A 20,029-nucleotide genomic window follows, 5' to 3' on the forward strand; every position below is an offset into this window, starting at 1 on the left:
TTTAGCCCAAGAAATATTTGAAGAATTTTAAAGACTAGGATGTGGCTTGAATTAGGAAACCCTTCAGGCTATTAGCAAGAACCTTCACAACTTATGAAATTTAAGACAAAATTTCCCTTTATACATTCTAAATGTTCGCTGAAAAGATACAGGAGTTGAATTTCTGACATGGTTTGTGTCAATGGCAACCAGACAAGACAACAGGAATTATTGTTTCCAAGTGCAGGATGTTAAAGACGACAAGAAACGATACATAGATTTTATGGGCAGATGCAAAAATGTGGCTGAATGTGTCGAAAAAAGTCAGCCTACTTGGATATTTGTTCTTTGAAGGAAGAAAAATGCTGAATATAGTTGGAAGGAACATGAAAAAAGAGAAAGTTTTAGGTACATCAGGAATCCTGATTTTTTTTTTTTCTCCAGCAATTGTTATTCTATAAATAGATAACAAAATAGGTTTGACAATAAGTATAACCTTTCAAAAATGTGGTTTGCTCTTTCCATCCATCTATATCCTCCCAGAGTAGCATGATAACACATCTGGCTGTGGGAACAGGGTTGGATTACACTAAGTAGTGGAAAAGAAGTAGAACGTTTTGTATATGGAGTATTGATGTCAAAAGAAAGTTAAATACCTCAGATCCTCCTCCACACTAGAGAAGGAGAAGGAAATGTGAATATGAGATAAAAATTGGGCATGCAGGGAGCTGCCCCTACATACTCAATGGTGTCTTGAATACAAGGGGAATGTAAAGAAACAAAGATTTACTCTTTAATGAAGTAAGTGATACCCACTTTAACTATTGGTACAGTAATTTTCTGAAGGCTTTCATGGTAGCTAGACTTGTTCAAATAAACTACAGTATGTACATATTTTACAGGTAGATTTGTTCAAATGAACTGCACGATGTAAATGTTTTACTTTGATTTCATTTTGTTATAAGCAAGTGAAATACATTCTACATTGTTCTTGTAAATACTACATAAAAAGAAATAAAACAAACAAACAACACACACAAAAGAAATCAAAGTGCTGGTGTCTGAGTTGGGTGGGAAGGAAGGCTTGAGATGGCTGCTTGGGGGTCCTGTTTTCCAGCACCTTTCTGGAAAGTGCTCAACCCTGGCAGCAGTGTCCCCTGCTCTCTGGGCTGCAGGGGCTCTAGGATGTGCTCCATTCTTCAACCTACCTCTGCTCTGGCCCTGCAGCAGTGTCTTAACACCAAAAGGAAAACAAATCTGGACGGAGCAGGTTCCTTTCCTGACTGCTGCCACAGCCACAGCTGTCCCTGATCATTCTCTCTCCAGCTACCAGAGTTTGAAGTATTGTGTCCTCTCATGCCTTCTGAGGCTGGAAATGTAGACTGTTATTGTGGGGATGTGAATTTAGTACATAATCCTTAGTCAGGAAGATCTATCTTATTCAATTTCCCAATGGCAATATTTTTTATTTTATTTTATTTTATTTTATTTTATTTTATTTTATTTTATTTTATTTTATTTTATTTTATTTTATTTTATTTTATTTTATTTTATTTTAATTTTATTTATTTTATTTTATTTATTTATTTATTTAATAAAAATTAGAGTTCTAGTTGTCACCATATGTATAGTCCTTTGGGTAGGTCTCTCCCAGGAATTTTCCTCTGGTCTCAACACATTCTGAGGAGAAAATATCCTGAATCTCAAGGCAAACTGAGCTTGAGGACTTAGTTGTAGCAACTTACAATCAGACCTGAAAAACAAAACAAAACAGAACAAAACAAAACAAAACAAAGGCTACTTCATGTCAAGGACTTGGGTCTCTGTGTAACAATGTTCTTCTGCAGAAAAATTGACGTAAGGAAGACAAAGCCACCTCTTTTATGGAACTGCATTTGCAGTTCTCATGCAGGTCTCAGTTTTATGGAACTGCATTTGCTCATCTATCTGCAAAACTTTCCAAGGAACCTCTACAGAGGGGAAAAAACTGGTGTGGCGTGATCTTGGCATGAGTTAGTTTCCAGGATAGCAGCAGCTTCTGCAGAATTAGTTCTTTGCAGGAAGAGTGAGCTCAATTAAGAGTTATTTTCTAGTCTTACTTAGAATAATTGATCTTGATGTCAGCTGTCCATCTAATAGACAACATAACTGTTTGATCAAAGTAGCAACTAAAATAAAGTAATAAGTATAATTTAGAGAGCACCACATAACTAGATCTGCTGGTTGTCAGGCAAAACTTTTGAATAAACATGGGAATAAATACAACTAGAAATTAATAGCAGAGTGAATAAAAGTAGAAATAAGAATTAAACCTATCCATGGAGCTGATCTTGGCAGATGAAGTTTAGAAGGTTGTATTTTTTTCTGATTTTAGTAGCTGAGGGAGGAAGGTGTGCATGAGGAAGGAGAAGAAAGATGTCAAATACCATTGCTAGAAACAAACCTTTACATATGAGAATAGCTGATGAAAAAGTTTGATGATTATTCCAACTCAAGTCTGCAATGCTAGAAACTCAGGAGAGCAAAACAAAATAAGGAATTGGTTTTGGAGCTGAGCGCTCCCTGCCCACTTGTAACCTTGGAGCTGCTAAAGATAACCTTGGGTTGGGCACCTCTCATCCATCCAGCATTTGACCAACAGAAAGGAACATTGATGGTCATTGATGTTTCCTCTCCACTTGGTGGAGGAAGAGTTCTCTCTGGTGTCTGAAATAAATAGGATGAATTGCCCTCTAGAGGTGCCTTTTTCCACTGGTTACACAAGCTAAACATCTAACTTCAAGACAAAGGTAGGTCTATCCACGCAGTGTTAGTGGAAAAGTTGATTGTGGACAACATGATTTCAGATTAACAGAAAGGTTATAGAAAGAAATGGCCCAGAAAAAAGCTCAGAGACATCCTTTCACACAGTCAAGGCTGCTGGGCCTTCTTGGGAAATGACTCTAGTGCTGGCAGCTCCCTGTGCAGAGAAAGGACACGGGCTCATGCTAAAGGAAAATACTGCCTAACGTTGGGATGCAGGCACAAAGTTAGGCATTGTGGAACCCAACATGAAAGAAAGCAGGCTGAAAATGACTGGGCAATGTCTTGGAAAAATGTTTGTGGCTCACAGAGTGCGGTCCATGGCCTGGAGAAGAGCCATAGCTATTACGGGAAGAAAAGAAAGAGCTGCAGAGGTGAAGCAGAGCCTTAGCAGCAGGGCTGCCAGCCCTTCCACTCCTGCTGGAGAACACCTACTGCTAGCAGGCACCGCAAGGCAACAACAGTAGACCAGAAAAAAAGCTGCTATGTGTACCTGATATATTGTAAAACTCATCTGCTGCCGGTGGACAAACACGGGCAGCAGCAGATAAAGAAAACATGATAAATATGCATTACATATTAGTCTGTTTTCATCTGTTCATTAGACTGGAACTCCTACTCTGTCGCAGTCTGTAGCTGGTATACACGGTGCCAAAGAGTTCAATAAGGCAGACCAAGTAATAGCACAAGTCGGTTTTCAGGAAGGACATATTGTTGTCTTCCTAAAATCCTCAAGGGAGAGCCAGATACCTAATAATAATGGGGAAGATTTCAAAAGCTCCCAGAGACCCAAACTCACTTGTTAGGACTTGGGAAATTCACCCATTACCTAATTCTTAGCTGCAAAGTGCAGTTTAGCTCATTTAATTGTGTGTCCCTTCTCCCAGTGTTAGTTTTTGGCACCAGCCTGAGTTGTCCCAGAACCTGAATTTCTCTTATATATATTTGCTTATCAGACCCAAGTCTGATACAAGTCATACCTACAAGTCTTGGTGGGCTCTGATTTCTTTGCGGACAGTGAAGCATTACCAGTTCTTCTGCCTAGCAGGGCTTAAATGGTACTATTCACTTCCAGCTTTTTTTTTGCCTTGGGTATAGAGGATTCATCCATCTGTTTAGTTTGGGGCTAAATGAATCATCTTGTTTGCTTGTTTTGGATCCTGAATGTGCTTTGTCATAAGTGTTGGGGAGGTCAGAGTATGACTGGACATAGTCAATACCATGTTAGTTTATTGGAAAATTAAAGACTCGACAACTTTGCGGCTTTCATGTTTGGGATGCAGCTGAACTAAGTAATTAGTATCATTACATATATATCCTCAATATGTTGGTGCTGCTCTTTTCCTTTTCACTAGGACTTATCATAGCTGATTTCCAGCCAGCTTGAGGGACTCTCCAGAGGAGACATCCAGCAAACAACAGTGGTTTCTCAGCTCTCATCGTTGACAGTCTGTGGATGCTGGAGATGAGGACCTCTTTTCTGTAGTAGAGAGGAGCTATCAGCTCAGGGGACACACAGATGCCCTGCCTTTGACCACAGCTATTAGTTTACCTGCTGAGTTTAATCCTGTAACAAGCCTGAGGATACACTGTAGAGAAAGGTCATAAATTCACATCTTCACATCATCAAAGCCCCATGTGTGACAGTTCCCTGTTAGGGAAGAATATATAAACAAATCGTATTTATTTATTTTTTGTTTAATCACACAGGCACGGTTTCACTTAGGAAATGTGGAACGCATGGGTAAGATGTGTGGAAGAGGGTGGTTTCCTACAGGGAGGGATATGAAGTGCTGAAAGGATGCTTTGGGGGCTGGAGAACCTGTGATTGTAAATATTTCAGCTAATGAAGCAGAATGGGATGAAAGACGCGTAACCAAAATTATGTTGGCCGCTAATCACTACACAGCAGTGGGGTCCTGAAATACCTTCTCAGAAGGAGTAATGGAGAGGAAAAGAAATGACTTTTAACCTGGAGCAGGGTGAAGCTGCAAAAGGGATTTGATGTGTGTGGCAGCAGGGGGTCTGTTTGCAAGGCTGCATCATGTCCTGCAGATTTGTGCTCTTTATTTCCATTGGAAACAAAAAACAAACAAACAAACAAAAAACAAAACCAAAAAATAAACAAAAAAACAAGCTGTAGAGATGCAGATACAAAATCCCATCTAAGAGTTTAATTATTGTGCAATTATTTCCTCAGCTAAATCTCCAGTGCCAAATTTATACAGCCCTTTCAAGCTTTTAAAGGCTGGAAGATCAAAAGAATTAAACACTGAACACAGTTGCTGTATGTCTTTGTAGTCATGTCCAGAGTCCTAATCTGCTTTAAACTCTTCTCGGAGATGCCAGTTTCCTTGGAAAAAAAAAGCCCTTAACGAATCTTGGATTTCCTGCTGGAGGGCACAATCCAGTCTCTAAACAATATTGTGTTGGTGAGGTGAGCTAGGGCTCCACATGACCCCAGTGCCTGTGCTATGCAGAGAGGAGGAGCCCCTTAAACCTTGCTCTGCCCTTTTTCACTCTGTCTCACAGAGGTTACTTTCTGCTTGTTCATTTTACTGCTTAATGGCTGTTGTTGTGGCTTTCACACTTGGCCATGCACTGGGAGCCACTTGCCCTGGTGAGGGTACCAAGAGCTTCCAGCCTCAGCATCCCCGGACAGTGCAGGAAAGCAGGAGTGAAGTCTCAAGGAACAAAAAGTGGAGTAATAACTCGCAGCAGCATACAGCCCTGGAAGAGGGCTTTAGGAGACAGAACCAACTGCTGAAACATAACTGCAAGGGGCTTGACAGAAATACTTTGCAGCTTCTGGGATCACATTTCAGGATTATTGCCTGTGCCTGGATTTTTATTTTTATTTATTTTTTGTTTACCTTTAACTATAAAAGCAGAATGTTGAATTACCCAGATGTAACACCTGCCCCAATGGTTAAGTCAGTAATTCAAGTTTCTAATCATCTGTCTACCCAGTATGGGACACTGGTTATCCAGAAGCAGCCCGAGACTTTGCATATACATCAGTCATCAAGTTCATGTCAGATTTGTGCTTGTAATGTTTTACATTTGCCTTTATTATATTTCTTTTTGATTAAAAAATAATTAAATCCTGATTCTACAATGTCTTTTGACCCATAGTACTTTTGGCATGTTATTCCTAAAAACAATTTGTTATGATGCAATACACTGGGGAGGTCTGAGCATGTTACGGCTTGTCTGTACGGGCAAAACATTATTTGCAGAGATTAGTCTTCATCCTCAGTCTCTCCAGGGAACTGATCCAGTTTCAGCACTTTTATTTATTTATTTATTTTGTCTTCCTTTCAGTTATTCTGTTTGCAACATACATTTCAGCAAAGAGGATGCAACTTCAGGCAACTCTCCCTGGTCATGGGAGCCTTCACCTGTGGCTGAGGCCACTCTTACATGACAACGTATGTACAGGCCTCTTGCAGGAGTAGGAATCCCTCTGAATGGATGCTGCCCCCTTCTCCCCACCTTCCAGTGAAGAGCAATCCTTCAGGAAACCAAGCAGAAGCATGCAGGACTCTTCACCTCCTATGGAGATAGGGTAGAGGAGCAAAGAGACCAGTCCCTGTGCAGCTCTCCTGAGAGCAGTAGTCCTGCTTCCTCTCATCCCAAGATTTCTTGCTCAGGAATGGCAGAAAGAAAACCACCTTGCATTCTGTCACACCTCATCCTTTCCTCTGCTCTGTCAGGGGGAAAGAGGAGAGGGCACACAGTGGGACCCAAAATCCTGCATGGGGGAAAACAGACAGAGTGATCTGCACAGTGAACAGGCGGAGATCTGAATGGAGGTGCCAGGTCTTGGTGTTTTGGCATGGTGCAGAATAGGACCTTGTAGCCCCAAATTTGGCAGCCTTGCAGACTCCTTCAGCTCTCTGGAGCCCGTGGGTTTCTGGGCACTCAATTCTTCCCCTCTAAACAAAGCAGCTTGCTCAAACATTGAAAGAAAGAAACACTGGAGGGGGAGAAAGGGGATTTAAAACCAAGTGGCCTTCTGGCATAGACTTATTGGGTCATAACATCACTGAAATAAGCTGCTTTTTATTTATGGAGAAGAACAACTCCTGTACCTCCCATTCTCCTCTGCCTGTGTTATCTTCACTTCAGGCTATTTTGTTCTCATTAGTTGAAATCCTAGGTGATGTAAAAGCTGTCTGTTCCTCTGGGCATATGGCTGTTTGGATGCAGTCACTTTGGCTTCACACTCTGCCATGTGATATATTTTCCTTAGGACTGAGGCAGTTCAGTTTAGCTCATGAGGTGGGAGCCTTTGACTTCTTGCCACATGTCTGATGTGAAACGGAGTGCATATTTCAGTTTTTCAACACAAATCAAAATATGTCGCTGAATCATGGATGATGTGACCATATACTGTCATTCAGCCTTTCCACGTGAGTTGAGTGTAGCTTCAAAGCGTGTGATCAGAGACCACAAATTATTTGTGAATGACTATAAAATGAAGTAAGCTGAGGCATATTTAATGGATTTTTATTTATTTTTTTAAATGCAGATGTTGATAGTATTGTATTCTCAAACTCCTGCATTTCTCATGTCATGTAAATGCTTTAAGATTGATGACTCCAAGATTGTGTGGGAGAGCCAAATTTAGGTATTGAAACAAATGCCAAAGTTGTAACAAAACACATGATGTTGTTAAGAAGTGACTAATGTAATTGCATCTTTTTCACTTGGTTTGAACTTGTTCCTTCAGGACAAATAGTTAACATGTGTCTGTTTTCACTGGGGGGAAAAAGAGGGTGATTTTATAGTTAGCACAGTTATTTTTTGCCACATGTAAATTGTTTGCTCACCTTTTGACCTTACATTCAAAAGCCATCAACTTTGCTTGGATTTGTGTTTAGGGACATAGTGGAATAAGACTAAAACCTAACATTAGTGGAGAGCTTGGATATTAGAGGTTGGCATGTCATTATCTTAAGGGATGTATGATTCCCTATGAAGTATTTTAGACTTTTGCAACTTACTATTCAACAGCTCGAAACGTTCTTAAAAGTAAATAAATGAACTGAAGTTATTATTTGCTTCACTCTCACAGGCCCCAGAAAGCTTTTCAAAACATAACTAACACTTGAGTCTCCTGAATCTACTGCCTGGACCTTGGGACTCTCTCAGAGTTTAAAGGCAGGGTCTCAAACACTTGTTTTCAAAGCAATGTTTGCACTGTGGGCTTGGGGAATTACTTGCTATGAATTCATAAAGAATACACAGAAGTGCAGGATGGAAGGGAAGAAAGCCTGTTCAAAAGTTCCCCCAGTTTTATCTAGATGAAATTTATGAAATCGTTTCCATATATATATATATATATGTATGTATATAACTATGATCATATTGTACTGAAAAAGAAAAAGAAATCTCAGGAAAGCTTTAAGGTACTCAAAACTATTGTGTACCTGCAATATCATTATGTTTATCAGGGACATTGTCTGCCAGGTGTCTATTCCATGAAACATGCAGCTAAACCTTCTTTCTTGAGTAAATTCTGTGTCTTTGCTGCATCGTTGACAAGCAATATTTTAACAATCCATTTGGGTATCAAAAGGCATATACAGCATTAGTTATCACCCATGTATTTTTTATTTTTGTGACCTGTTGGTCATTCCACAGGAGTTTTGTGGAAAAGCTGAAGATGAAATGTGATTTTCAAAGTCAGCATTCATGTCATCAAAAAAAATAATCAATGTTCTCTTTCGTTTTCTCCCACCCCTAATTCATCCCTTACCAGCTTCCAGATCCTGTGATGAATGAGAGAGGAATCCCATCAAGAGCAACCTCCTGTACAGCAAAGTCCTGATTTGCTCCATGGCTTTGTCCATCCGGTGCCCTGCAAGCTGGGGAAAAGAATATGCATCATGCATTTAATTTTTTTTTTTTATAATGTGTCTGAACTCTCCATTCTTGTATTGCCTAATTTCAGAAGGCTCGATTTCATTCATCAATCTTGTTCATGTTTTTTAAATATTGTTTTTAAGTGTGTTTTTGCTTTCAAAAAAGAGCTTTTGTTTATTAAAAATCACAATGGTAAGTTGGATGCTAGTCAAGCCAGGCCCAGTTAAAGTCAAAGGGATGGAGGATGTCAATTAATGAAACAGTAAAACAGCAAAACAGCATATACCATTTACTGCAGATGGAAAAAGAAAAATAACACTGTTCAAAATTACAGGTTATGTTGTTATTTTTACTGTTTGCAACCAGTGTGGCTATTTCTTCCTACCTCCCCTGACCCCTCCCCTACTGTTTGTGACTCCCTGTCTCGCTCCATGCTGACTGCACCCAGTTGCAGGCTCCACCCTGACATTTTTCACTTTCCTGTTTTTGGGCTAGCTGTCTCTTGTAATTAGGCTACAGAGAGATACAATATGAAATCATGCCATATGTTCTCACTCAGTATCTCTTCACTGCTTTCCTGGCCTCAGTTGAAAAGGACAGCTTTTCCACAAGCATCTGCCAGCTGATGACTGCTTAAGCTGGAAAATAGCTCCCTAGTTCCCATAAAGAAGTACTTTTCCTTCCTTGTCTGGTGACAAACCTACACTTTTTCTAGGAAGGGCGTAAGCTAATGTTGAAGGCCATTAGGTTCTCAAGCTCTTTTTCGCAGAAACTCTTTGCGGAAAGATAAGATTTTAAATCTTATCTTGCATCCTTCAACGGTGTGCATACAGCACGTCTGCATATTCAGTGTGCAGAGGAGAGACTGAGTTTGGCAGTGAGATACCTCCTCTCATCTACATCTCAAGAGAGAGGCCATCTGTCATTCTCCATTCAGATTTGCACCATACTTACAAATTGAAACATCCTTTTTTTCTTCAAATATGAATTTTGACTCCTTGACCTTGCAGTGTAGTAGAGTCAAGACAACTCCACCTCCTAATTTCCATCGTTTTCTAACCCTCCAGGCCTGATTCTAGGTGACCTGAAAATTTCCCAAGTGTCTGTAACTAGGTGTTGGTATGTACATAGACGTATGTGCTGTAGAGTGATGTGAAGATAGGGCTGGGTTGGTATTCAGACACACAGACACATTTGACACTGAGGAGCAGCCTGAAAAGCTGGGCTTCGAAACAGCTGTAGGTGTTGCTGGCTCCTGCCTTTGCCTAGTGCATAGGATGAAAAAATTCTCTCCTGGGAATAAGAAAGACCACATCTAAGATGATTTTTAGAATGAGGAAAACAAATCTCAGTGCCAGAAATGTGCCACAATGAGACTGCATGTGTCTGGATATGGAAATGATGAGGTCCTGTGACTGTCACAGTTCTGTTCTCCTCATGAACAGGGGAGAGGGGGGACAGACTCATCCCCCAGCTCCTCCCTGAGGAGGTCGTCTGGCTCCCTTTCACCTGCCCTTCTTTCTCCGTTCTCCCTGAGTGCAAAGTATCTCTGTGTCCCTGGAAGTGGCAGGATGAAGGATGGAAAGAAAGGATGGATTAGGAAATATAGCTCTACTTAAGTCTCCTTTCCTGGTCCTTCATGTGAAGAAATAGCCTAGGTGTGCCTAATTCTGCCAGCTTCTGGGTTAGAGAATTCAGACTATTTATTTATAGCCACAGGTGTTGATACTAATTCTCATTTTTTATACAATTTCTTTTACATTTGAAATTCATTAGAGAGCGCCTTATGCAACCTTGTTCAACCTTACCTATCTCCCAACCTTCCTTTGCAATGAGATAATCTAATGGTTTTGTAATTTATTTCAGTAGCTGGCAGCTTGTCTGTCCGTCCTCCTTTTTTTTTTTTTTTTTTTTTTTTTAAACCCTAGGAAAGCTTTAGATTTCCTGCCAATCAGATACTAGACTGATTGTGCTTTTCAGATCAAAGATTTTCTTAGTCTCCTGCAACTTGTGGTGCTGATTTACTTGTGTAAGAAGTGTGGTATTTACATAATGACACAATTAGGGAGAATGGAAGAAATGTGAGAAATATAATTTGTGTTAGTTAATTTCCTGCTCACAGATTGTGTCAGAGAGCTAAGTATGTTCCACTTTACAAGAGCCTTTCAAAATAAACATTAAAAAACCTCTAGTAGTTAATATCTGGTTTTGAACCAGTGTTTACTCTTCCATTGTTTCAAATAAGAGATTACTTACTTTTGAATTCATTCCATTATATATATACATATACTATACGTATATGTAAAATATGGGTTATCCTATATTCTTTGTGACTTTATTATGCATTTGCATGCATTTTTTTCTCTTCTCTTTTAAACATTACACTGTAAAATGTTTTAGTGTACTCTGCACACCTAACAAAGTTGATAGTTTATACTACAATGCAGTATACAAAGATAAAGGAGAGGCCAAGGAAGACACAAGAGAGGTCTGCAAATTCAGATTGCCTATGATTCTTCTCAAGGCCAGAAAGAGATGGAAGGCAGACTTCTTCACCATTTTTAGGCAAAAATATAAATTAAAGAGAAAAGATTCAGTCTCACAGTAATGGCAGAGGTAAGGATTTGCTGGTAGTAACGGTCTGGACTATTCAGATATCTGTTGAGAAAGAAACAGATGAGGATACAGATGATCCATCAAGTTCTGGGAATGTGTTAGTGGCAACTTTGTGTTGTAGATACAGAGGAAGTTAATAGATAATGGAGAATAATTAAATGTGTTTGAAATTCAGTCCAGTCAGAGGGTGGACATTAATTTGAGTTATAGGAGACTACAAAACAATAGCATCATAAGTGAAGGAAGGAAGCCTTGAATCAGTGTAAGTCAGACAGGTAGCATATCTTTGGAAGAACTTCCAAGGAGTATCTAAGGAAAAAGAACACATGTAAGAGATAAAAAGCTGGTTAAAAATAAGGTGGGTATGCCAATACCAAAGCAAGCCATGCTAGTTCAGTTTCCTCTTTTCTAGGGTAAGTGACTTAGTGTTAAAGAGAAAGCAGCAGCTGTGATTTATCTCAGATTTAATAAGGGGTTTGAGGATTGTCACAAGTAAACTAGAGAAATGTGGTTAAGATGATGGGAACGTAAGGCTGACACTCAGCTATTGGAAAAGAATATTCATTCAGTAATCACCAAAGAATTTCTGTCAAACAGGATATTTCAAGGCAATGTTGCAAATTTAATCCCTGTAAATGGTTTAATTCTACTTAATCTTATTTAAGTTAGTAATGCTGGTGACAAACTAGAGAATACTTAATGAATTCATATGTTAAATGAGTAAGATAGGGTGGAAACACATTGAAGATAAACAACAAGGGTCAAAGTTAAACTGATATGGGGGTAGGGGGTGGGGGGTAGGTAATAGTACAAACTGATAAAGACAAGCCCAAGAAAGGAACATGCTAGTTAAAAAAAAAAAAAAAAAAAACCCTTGGTGGTATTTGGGGAACTGATTAAGCAATAGAAGCTCTACAAAGCATATGGAAGACAAAGTCCAGCAGAAATTTACATGAGTCAGTAATGCAAAACAGTTGCAACACAGACAATTTGTATTGACAAGTACTAACAGGGTTTTCTTATATATAACACAGGAGGTATTTATTCCACTCTGTTCTTAGTGGGAAGACCTCATCTGAGATTCAGGCTTTATTCAGTTGGAAACACATTTTGAGAAAGATGCACATAAATTAGAGACAATCCAGAAGAGATACATGAAAACAAGTTTTGGAAAATAAGATTTATTGGGAATAAATTTAAACAAATTTGCTAATGTAAGAGAAGGCTGGGGTGATATTGATAACAGACTTCCAAAACGGCAAGAAGACAGTGAACAGTTGTCTTCCATGTTCACTGGATTAGGACAAGCTGTGACAGCAGTGTCCCTGAGGGGGTTGTACTGGATCTAGTCCTGCTCAACTTATTCATCAATGACCTGGATGATGCAATAGGGTGCACCCGCAGCAAGTTCGCTGATGGCACAAAATGGGGAGGAGTGGCTGATACCCCAGAAGGCTGAGCTGCCATTCAGAGCCATTCATTCTCTTTATGTAACTAAGTAAAGAAATTTAATTAGTTGTTACCCTATTAATCCATCTGAACTTGGCATGCTGGAAACTTATCTTAAAAAGACAACTTTAAGTGAGCAAAAAAGACACTAAATCTGCAAGGGAGAGCTGAGTACATTACAGAAGCCCAACTTTCCCCTTTAGCTGTGGCTAGGGACAGATACGTGGTTTAATATCTTCACAGAAACATCATGCTCACTTTTGGTAATCTGAGACTGCATTTGACTGCTGAATGTTTGAACACAGTGTGGCTTAAAATCCAAGAAGTACTTTGGAGCCTTTAATGATGTTGGCAAATATAAATATGTAAAATTAATGTTAGCACCTCTTCTCTATGTTGCCTCTCTAGGTCTGTGGACATTTTATATAAATATTTAATTCAATTTTATTTCAGGTTCACAGAACAACTAACAATACAGTTATATAATCAACTTTGTCCCTTTGCACTTATAATCCCACCTTTATTTAACAATTTGTTTTGCTTTTTTTTTGTATAAGCTTCTAATGTATGCTTTTTTTTTTTTTTTTTTTTAACCAGGAAAACACTTCAGTTTCTTTTTTTTTTTTTAAATATTGTGTGTGTGTGTGTGTGATTCATACAATGGTTGTTTTGGCTGCAGGAGTTTGGTTGTCAGCAGCAAGTTAATGAACAATTTAAGATACTGACATTGACACTTTCACCAATCATGCAGCCCATCAAAGTTGCTCAAGGATTTTCTACTGCATTTGGCTTCTGCAAAGTTACTCAAAGATTTTCCATTGAATTAAGCTTCTACTCGTCCTGCTGTAACTTTGTAAAGGGTTTCAAATAAACATACTTACATATTCTGTTACATACACTGTAAATGTCCTGATATTACACAGTAGAAATGAAAAGGAAAAGCAATTAAAAACTGTTTCAAAAAAAGAAAAATCTGAAATTCATAGTTCAGAAATACAAGGCCATAGCCAAAGTATGCATTTCTAACCTTTCTCACAGTTATGTAGCCCTGAGAAATATCTTTGCTAATTAGATAATTGCAGAAACTTTTCCTAATACAGCTAATTTAAATGCAAAGTCCCTTAATAAAATTCATTTTTTTCCTTTCTTTAAAATGTACTTGTCACTCTTAGTTGATTTGTGGGACTTTTACATATCAAAGTTGAAAACCAGCTAGAAAAAAAGTGAATTATATTTTAGGGAGAAACACGATTACAGTGTGAAGAGGAGGAGGAAGTTTTCCTCCTCTGCCCACCACCCTTCCTCAAGGGGCACGTGACAAAGGCTGGCCTGTGGCTATAAGATGGTACAAACCACAGGCTCCCGTCTGAATGTAGATAAAAATGCTATGCCTTCAACCAGCATGTTGGACTGATGGGCCAAAAGAGGCTGTTCTGGAAAAGCTCTGCAATGGGAAAACAAGAGATGGAGCCTACTTTCCCTGCACGTCCCCCTGCTGAACATGCCATAGATGTACCAGGTGAAAGTACAAGGCTTGGCATCCAGACAGGGCTGGGCTACAGAGTGCTGAAATGCCTCTAAGGATTAGTCAAAGGCTGGGTGAGTTTTCCAGTAAGTGGCAGCTGAGCTTTGTCCTATGTTCCCCCGCCAGCAGCAGCTGAAAGAACAAAGTGTGAGAACATGGAACAGTTTTTGACTCAGCCATGCAGACGGCAGCAGAGTGTGCTGGGGAAGATCCCAGAGTTTTCATCAAGTTTTTTCTTAAAAATAATAATTGGGAAAAAAAAATAAAAAATCATGGCATAAGATTCAGTAGCAATTTGGCCAAAGACTAACTGTTGAGTGGGAATTTGGCCTGAGACTAATTGGCTCAGACCTGAAACGCAGTGGGATGAGAAGCTCTTTCTTCACTTCTGACAGCCTGAAACTATTCTTAAGTGTCTACATCTTCCTTTTCAGTTCATCCCTTGTCTGCTGATTACAGCTGACCAAAACATGCCTGTCATTCAAGTACCGCTCTACCCCAGCCCTGCTTGACTCAGAAGCTTCTTGGGCTGTGTTTTTCAGAAGCTGCATTACATTTGAAGGAGCTGAGACAGGAAGATGCTACTTTGACAGGTTTGGCATTAGTATGTAATTAAATACTTGTGATACAGCACTCTTCACGTTGTGTTAGTTGCAGATAGCTGTGGGAAAAACAACCCTGCCCAAAGCAAAGAGGGACTTCGAGTGGAATGAAAAAACAATTTAGAAGCTTATGCCTGGAGCTGTGGTCTGGAAAGAGGCAGTGCCTGGAGGAAAGGAAGACAGGTTGCCAGCGGGATGATCAGAGTACGGATAACAATAGTTTTTCAGTCTTTTTTTTTTTTTTTTCCTTTTTTTTTTTTCCTTTTTTTTTTTTTCTCTTTTTTTCTTTTTCTTAATATTGCCTTGCTTCAATGCCATTGCTCTTCAGACTATGGACTCAGTGGATACATGAGCTCAGAGACAGGTCAGGAAAGACTTGCAGTTAATAAGGGCCGAGAATTTTGTCTTCCTTAAAACCAGCTGAAACATCTCCAGCAAAAACTGTGAACCAGTTTCCAGCTGAGCCTGGGATTCTCAAGAGCAAGTGTGGATTGTTATTGTAGGCTCTAGTTTGCACCATATATGCTAGCAGTCTCACAGTTAGTTATTATTTCTGTAGAATTAGTATCCCGGGCAGAATCAGGGCTACCTTCTTTACCTTACAGAGGATGAAGCAAAGGAAATACTCATTTTCCTTTATGCAAATATGTATACCTCCGGGTGTCTTCAAACCTATTTACAACACCAGTGAACCTCCAATTTTCCATTGACATCTCCCTGCAGGCAATGGGAACCTTTCCAACAACGTCAGACAGAAGCAGATAGGGTCTGTAAGCAAAGGAAGCAGTGTGGGAGACATGCATGCTTCACTGGGATACGTGGCTCCTTCCTGTGTGAAGGGGAGCTGTGGACTGAGCCTGGCTTTCAGAAGTGAATTAAAAAAGCAAATAAAATTTGGGGGGGGGGAAAGGGTGACCTGTGACAGTTATTATTTTGGATGAATGTTTCTGAGAATTGCCACCATCTTTTCCAGTAAACCCATTTGCCCCAAACTCTTGCACAAATTCTCCAAAAAAACAAACAGGCCTCATGTTGGAGAACAGCTTGCCAAAGCAATTCTTGCATAGGAAGGGTCTAAAGGTTTGTCTCAGTAATTAGTGTATGCAGTCAGCTACCAGAAAGCAAGTCTTGCTCGCTTTCACTGGAATGACGTGTGAGCAGGAGCCACACTGAACCTGAATGGGATGCATAGTTTTTAGGGAACGATGCCTGAGGCATAAAGCAGAGTGCAATCCTATTCCCTTTTGAGACAAGGGCAAAACAGTCACCAAGGTCAGGCTCTCATTCTGTATGTGTATGCAGAATGAAATCTGCACTGTTAGCAGATTATGTGTATGAATGGGATATGTGACAATAAGTTTGCAGAAGAGCAAGCCTGCACTTGATTTCTGCTTCCATAATGTGGGCTTGGCAGCTTCCCACTTTTCCTTACCAGCCCTTGGCATATTTTTAGTGTTAAGTTTTCTACTACATTTGTGTAGTTAAGCAAGAGAAAGAGATATTTCTTCCTCAAGGACAAGTGACTGATGCTCCTGGGAGGCTTTACCTGCTGTAACATGGGCTTGTGTATGGTTTGCATGTTATTGCAAGCCATAGCTTTGGTTTTTGTTGTGGCTCATTTAAGGTCCTGATATTCCACAATGGAAACAAAAAATCAGCCCTCAGTACATTTTTTCTCTCCCACATGTCACTGTCAAATAAAATAAATGGTAAAAATGCAGAGAGGACTTCTTTTTTTTAACAGTCTCTGCAAAGGCACAAGAAGCTGCCTTTAGTGTTTATGCAATTAGGATAATTTTTTTTGGTTACATATTTAGTGCAATGAGTAAGTATTGGTACAGTCAGGCTCAAATTAAAGCTGTTCTGACAGTATGTGCTTTAAAAATGGCAGAGAGAAAAGAAATTACTTAATTAGGCAACTTCATAACATAAGATGGCAAATTTTCCTTTCCTATTGAAGGGGCCAGTGTAAGTGGAGAAGAACAGGGATTTAATTATTAAAACTTTAGTCACTGGAAAATAACAATTTATTAAAATTTAAACTTATTTTTAAAATGAGTTTATTTTGGTGAAGTTAATTTCCAGGAAGAACCTTCAGAGAGTTCATGTCCTTCTCCAGTCTCTGCTCTTCTTGTTCATGTCTAAGTTCAAGGAATTGTTAGGAATGTGTGGATTCCCACTATTTTTTTTTTTTTATTATTTCCTCCCAGTTTGTGCTGATTCTACAATCAGAAAGAGCAACATTTTCACAACTCATTTGGCATCTTCATCCTGAGAGTTCATTCATAACCTGTAATATCTGGAATATTGCTAACACAAAACAGGAGCAGCTTAGTGGCTGAAACAGGCTAGCATGTACCAGTGTGAAACACCAGTATTTCTTGTAACACCAAACCTAGCACTTGTATGCATTTTGGCTGCAGGATGGATACAATTCACATTAGAGTGGCATAATTATCACTGTGATCTCTGAGCTCCGAGGTGCCATGGGAATGCAATTTCCATCATACTTCTGCTATTGCATGACACCCCTTTCTCTTGTCTGTCTAGCAAGAATTTCCTACATGATCTGAAGTACAACAGAGCTGATCTCCAATTTAAGCTGGGGCAAGTTGCAAAGTCTGATAATTTCTAGCTTCAAACTGCTTTCTTTCATCTGGAACGGAATCAGAGAATCACAGAATGCTTTGGGTTGGAAGGGACCTTAGAGACCATCCAGTTCCAACCCCCCTGCAGTGGGCAGGGACACCTCCCACCAGACCAGGTTGCTCAGGACACCATCCAACCTGGCCTTGAACACCTCCAGGGATGGGGCATCCACAGCTTCTCTGGGCAACTTGTTCTAGTGCTTCACCACCCTTGGAGTGAAGAGTTTCTTCCTAATACATAATCCAAACCTACCATCTTTTAGTTTAAATTCATTACCCCATGTCCTATCACTACATTCTCTGACAAAGAGCCCCTCCCCATCTTTCCTGTAGGACTCCTTTAAGTACTGGGAGGTTGCTATAAGGCCTCCTCAGAGCCTTCTCTTCTCTAGGTTAAACCCCAGCCACCCCCAGGGCCAGACTCCTACAGCGGAGCCTGCAAGGGTGCGGCATCTTCATTCACTCTCACTGCAGACAGGAATGTTTTAGTCCACAATTTCCTTTGAGTGCTGTTAAGTAAAAACGATAGCATATTCCATCAGCTGACTTACACTGGTTCAGGTAACTGGTGCTGCTCACCTGCCAGGAAAGTGCTCAGTGGGATCCTACTGCCTGGATCTGGGACTTTCAGCATGTTGCTCACAAAAAGGTGATGTGAATAGTAGCAAGGTGACAGACCTTGTGCCTGCTACAAAATTGTTAGGCTAGTCAAATTCATTGAAACATATTGGGAGAGCTATGGAAGGATCTTACAAAATCTTCTCACTGAACTGCCTGATAAAGGAGAGATTTAAATTCAAATCTCTCAATGAGTAACTTTAGGTGGTTATACCAAAGCAGGCACACCAACATCTTGGAAAGAGCATAACTTTTGAGTCCTTTCATCATCAATAAAATACAGCACAAAGAAGGGTGCCACACATGATGGTAGTACAGGCTGGCTTTGCTACAAGGTTCTGCAGCTTGGAAATGCTGTGAGGTTCCTCTGAGTCATCAATAGTAATGGAGAAAGTGAGAGGGAAAAGATGTGTTCATTCTTTCTCACACAAGCAGAGTGAAGGGTGCCTAGCTAAATTACTGAGGGGCAGATTAGGAAAGAGTAGCAGAGGGTTTTAATCACTTTTTAATGAGAGTCTGCCTTTACAGTTTAATGATTAAACTGCAGGAAATATACATTGAATGTTGTGGAGGCAACAAAAGATAAGAAGTTCAGAAAGGGACTAGACAAAATGATAGAGGGAAAGTTAATTAGTCACTAATGAATATGACAATCTGGGCATGACCCTTTGCAGAGTGGATGCCTGAAACACTATTACTGGAAAATGGAAAAGTATGACAAATAAAAACAAACTGTATTTGCATTATTCATTTAAAGTTTTTACAAGTATTTGCAGCCAAAGTCAAAAACATGAGATTGCCTCAGGGGCTGGATGGCCCCTTCATTTGGCCTTAGATCTCTCTTTCTCTGCCACATTGGCTCTAGCAACTGACAGCTTCAGTTTTGTTAACCCATAAGCTGCCATGCAGAACAAATGATCTGACTTTAATCAACAACTGCTTGAAAAATGGGGATTAGCTTCACTGAAAAGAGATATAAAATCAGCATGACGTCAAATAATGTCCTATCTGTGTACATCAACATAAAGGAAAGTAGGAAGGTAGCACACTGGAGAGAAGATATGTGAAGGTTTCAAACCTACTTTAAATATTGAAGCCATGAGTGTGTGCCTAAACCAAACTGTTGTCCACTTATTCAGTGGACAAGTAAGAGTGAAGTTAAAACAACCTAATGTGTTACTTCCTGGTTATCATGACATAACAAAGCCTTATGTTCTGCTGCTTCATACAAACACGGCTGGCTTGGTTTCCTGTTTGGACTTCCTAAAGGATACGTCAGTAAATGATGCAGCATAATGAAGGGGTTATCATCTGAACAGGGCTTTCTCTTCTACTTTGGCTCTTTCCCAAACACAGCAATAATTCTTAGGAGTCATAAAAGCGAGACAGTGTGCTGCCTGTGAGCTACAGTTTTGGCACTGCACAAGTTTGTACACAGGACGTTTTAATCTTTAACAAATAAAAGGGCTTCAGTCATGGACTCAGTCATGAGCATGTTTTAAAGGACCAGCAACAGCTCTGCGTGCCTCACTGGAAGTTAGACCTGTCACCCAAGAAAGAAACAATGAAGTGAAGATATAGATCCTGTTCGGTTTGTGACAAATAGATCTTAGCCTAAGGTAATGCTAGTCAAGCATTTGGCATTTTTGTGAGTGTTTCTAAGCTAAACATTGTTTTTTATGGTGTTCTCTGGCATGTAGTTAGGACCTAAATCAAAGCCCTTGTAAAGTAGCAGATTTCTCCTCTGGTTATAGACTTGGTATCAGATCTGCAAACAGTAAGTGTAGATATACGAATGAATTTATATTCTGCAGGGATTTCTCCACTGCAGGCATTATAAAGGGAGTATACATCTAATTGGCTCAAATGAATGTGCATGACTTGTATATAGGAAAAGGCATACTGAAGATAGTCTATAT

The 20,029-nt window shown here is 39.7% G+C and overlaps 1 long non-coding RNA gene across 1 annotated transcript; it reads left to right on the top strand.

Annotated features, from left to right (window-relative positions):
- Positions 1 to 5,440: 5,440 nt before the first annotated feature.
- On the top strand, positions 5,441 to 9,114 carry LOC119715628 (uncharacterized). The gene is made up of 2 exons (XR_005262885.2): positions 5,441 to 6,212; positions 8,549 to 9,114. It is a non-coding gene; the product is annotated as an uncharacterized lncRNA (long non-coding RNA).
- Positions 9,115 to 20,029: the final 10,915 nt, after the last annotated feature.

The sequence above is a fragment of the Anas platyrhynchos genome, chromosome 1, assembly GCF_047663525.1.
Source record: "Anas platyrhynchos isolate ZD024472 breed Pekin duck chromosome 1, IASCAAS_PekinDuck_T2T, whole genome shotgun sequence".
NCBI classification, from domain to species: domain Eukaryota; kingdom Metazoa; phylum Chordata; class Aves; order Anseriformes; family Anatidae; genus Anas; species Anas platyrhynchos.